This window comes from Bison bison, unplaced genomic scaffold (assembly GCF_000754665.1).
Source record: "Bison bison bison isolate TAMUID 2011002044 unplaced genomic scaffold, Bison_UMD1.0 scf7180017864486, whole genome shotgun sequence".
NCBI lineage: Eukaryota > Metazoa > Chordata > Mammalia > Artiodactyla > Bovidae > Bison > Bison bison.
In genome coordinates this window covers 5,848,401-5,852,432 of record NW_011495046.1, presented here as the reverse complement: position 1 = coordinate 5,852,432, position 4,032 = coordinate 5,848,401, and positions in this window count along the sequence as shown.

Below are 4,032 nucleotides of genomic sequence, written 5' to 3'. Positions count from 1 at the left end.
GGAGGGACCAGATGCTAATGCCTGACCCAAGGAGTCCTGGTGCTGAGTTGCATAGGAAACAGAAAGCTCAGGCAGTGAATTTTAATGGAAGAGGGACCTAGGAGACAGGGGAGTGGCATCAAGTGTCAGCCCAGACACGGTGGTCAGATTTGGAGGCACCAGAGTCTCACTCCAAATGCCGGGCCCTCCGGGGACCCCGTCAGCATCCGGGCCCTTCACGCTCCCACATTAGCTCTGCTGCTCTGTCCACACTCAGCAATTCACTTGTCTGTACCCACACTAGATCGTAAAGTCTTTTGTGTCTGGTCCCACATATTAGTCAACATTCACTCCAGCACTTAAGGCAGCACCTGGCCTGGAAGGTGTGTGCAGAAAGTGCTTGAGTGCCAGTGGATAGCATGAGGGTGAATGACCACAGGAAAGTAGTTACATGGCAGGTCACCAGTTTCCAGCTTTTAGTCCCAACTTCTGTCATCTAAAGCTGAAGGCAGTGGGGACATTGACCTGGGGACCCAACGGTGAGGATGCATTAAGGCAAATGAAATTCTAACTTTTCATTACCACCCTTCACTGGCAATTCTCAACAATGTCAGGGATAAAATACTCTTACGCAGCTGCGGGCATGGTGGGGGGAGGGCGGGGCAGGGTCTATTGGCCGAAGTTCTAAACAACTGTTTGTTTACTACTGAGTTTTTAATTGGAAGATAATTATGATATTGTGATGGTTTCTGCCATACATCAACATGAATCAGCCAAGGTATACATATGTCCCCTCCCTCTTGAACCTTCCTCCCACAGCCCACCTTATCCGACCCCTGTAGGTTGTCACAGAGCATCAGCTTTGAGTTACCTGTGTTATCTAGCAAATTCCCACTGGCTATCTATTTTACATATGATACTGTATATGATTCAATGCTACTCTCTCAAATCATCCCACCCTTATCTTTTCTGACCACAACGCTATAAGACTAGGTATCAACTACAGGAAAAAAAAAACTAAAAAACACAAACACATGGAGGCTAAACTACACACTTCTAAATAACCAACAAGTCACTGAAGAGTCCAGAGAAGGCGATGGCACCCCACTCCAGTACTCTTGCCTGGAAAATCCTGTGGACGGAAGAGCCTGGTGGGCTGCAATCCATGGGGTCTCGAAGAGTCGGACACAACTGAGCAACTTCACTTTCACTTTTCACTTTCATGCATTGGAGAAGGAAATGGCAGCCCACTCCAGTGTTCTTGCCTGGAGAATCCCAGGGACGGCAGAGCCTGGTGGGCTGCCGTCTATGGGGTCGCACAGAGTCAGACAAGACTGAAGCGACGCAGCAGCAGCACTGAAGAGTCAGAAAAGAAAGTAAAAAATACCTGGAAACAGATGACAACAAAAATACAACGACCCAAAATCTATGGGATGCAGCAAAAGTAGTTCTAAGAGGGACGTTTATAGCAATACAAGTTTACCTCAAGAAAAGAGAAAAATGCAAAATAAACAATCTAAACTTACACCTAAAGCAACTAGAAAAAGAACTACGAGAAGATAAGATGGTTAGATGGCATCACCAATTCAAAGGACTTGAGTTTGAGCAAACTCCAGGAGATAAAGAAGGACACACGAGCCTGGTGTGCTGCAGTCCATGGGATCACAAAGTCAGATACAACCCAACAACTGACAACAGCAACTGAGTTTTAATCATGGGTACATAAACGTCTATGGGGTCGCACAGAGTCGGACACAACTGAAGCGACTTAGCAGCAGCAGCAGAAACTTCAAAGCAGTGGCTTTTTATTACATTAAAAAGTTGTCTCTATCCCCCACAGATTGAGATTTTAGATTATAATTTTTTTCTGTTTGGTTCCACATCTTACTCCTCTTTGTGAAGATTATTGATAACTAAGAGGACCCCCAGCCCCCAGCCAGATGAGTTTGTAACAGTTCACAACTCTTCAAGCTCACTTCAGGTACAATCAGGGAACCTTCAATACCGAAGTGTTTCTATAACTAAACTTAGTGGTGGATTCAGAATGAATAATGATGCACAGTTGGTTTAAAGACAGAGAAGCAAAACTAATACAATTATGTAAAGTTTAAAAATAAAGTAAAATTAGAGAAAAAAAAAAATAAAGACAGAGAAGCAGAACTTATTTGTTCACCTCTGTCAATTGCATGACTCCTTGGAATTTTTGCTTGTATTCTGATTTTAAAATGGTAAAATTTAAATGGATGTGAATTCTGATGTATAAAATTTTTGTTTAGTGAGTTCAAAGTTTTGTTCACACAGAAAATAGTTTACTGATTTTGAATAACTTTAAAATTGAAATTTACTTTTCTAATAGTCAGTTATTTGTTTTAAAACTCAAGAATGAATCAAGAAAATGAAATATTACATGAGTGGTATGATTTAGTCACTGTCTGAATTGTACTTTTTCTGGACACTTTTGTTTTAGTAAAATAGACTTGTGATTTCTTTTTAACTGGAATGAGTCTATACACAAAGTGGAATAAAAATTTCATTGACTATGTTTTCTTACTGATGTTTTATTATTTGTTTCTATACATGATTAATACAGAAAATAATTATTTGTATATGGGAAGGAAGTGTTTTTTTAAAAAAATGATTTGTTCCAGAGTCAGATACAGTCCAACCCATAAACTGCATTGTGGTTTGTTTCTTAAGTTAAACTCTTTCCTATTCCTCAACAACTAGGAACCAAGCACATGGACTTCAGTCTTAGTGAATCAAAGGGTTTAAAAATCTGTTCTGGGAGATTAGATGACCTGGGTATGCATGTGTGCCATGTCACTTCATCACATCAGACTCTTTGTGACCCATGGACTATAGTCCACCGGGCTCCTCTGTCCATGGGATTCTCCAGGCAAGAATACCAGAGTGGGTTGCCATGCCTTCCTCCAGGAGATCTTCCCCACCCAGGGATCGAACTCATGTCTCTTATGTCTCCTGCATTGGTAGGCAAGTTCTTTACCACTGAGCAACCTGGGAAGCCCTTAGATGGGCTGCAGGTTGTTAAAATACCTGCAAGTCACCTCTACATCCACCTTTCCAACAAACCCAGGGAAACCCCATGCTGACTGGAGCACATTCTAACCAACGTCCTAACAGAATGCAGACTTGCAGGTAAAAACAGAATGTCTGTAATTGGACCAGCTCTCAACAGCTCACTAGGGAGAGCTCACAGGAGCAGAGATGTAGAAATAACGCCCGTCCCAGGGTTGGGTATTTAAGCAATAACCCAAGATGAGGAGGCTGTAGCATGCCTGGACTTGTCAACAGCCAGAAAGGGTGATTTTAAGAAGACATTTCATCTGAGAAAGAGTTCCATCCATGCTTCATTGGTTCACGACTGGACAGCAGCTTCATAAATGCCTATGACACAGCGGTGAGGAAGACTCCTCCCAGAGGCCACTGGGTGGGAAGTGAGACCAAGGTCAGGAGAGTGAGGACCCTCACACGTGAGAGAGGGGTGGCCATGGTTCTCGGAGCACAGAGCTCATCAACTGCGGTTGGGTCTGAGGGTTTAGCCTCCCCAGAAGCTGCAGCAATGGCCTTGACCAGGAAAAGAGGACAAGCCAAGGGAGGGGATGTGGGGAGAGGCTCGTGGTGGAGGTGGTGCCACGCCTGTTCCAGGACAGAGGGAAGAACCTGAGCTCAGGGGCCACAGAGGAGGTGAGAGGAAGACGGGTCTTGACCACAGTGCCCAAGATGCTCTTCATAATCCACGAGCCTTGAGAACCCCTCAAGCCTCTGAGAAAGAAGGCAACAGGTGGACCGGCATTTCAGCATGTGCTCTGTGGGTGGAGGGGTGGGAGCAGGGCGGGCCCAGGGCATTGAGGATGAGCTGCCTGTTCTCCTTGCTTGATATTCTCCTACAATAAACCCTGCACTTGCCTTCACCACAACCTGGTGTCAACAGATTGGCAGACAGAACCCAGTTCTGTCAGTAATATAACCCTTAACCCAAAGGCATCCTGTGCTTGTCTTCAGGACCGAGTGGGGTGTGGGGGTGGGGGTGGG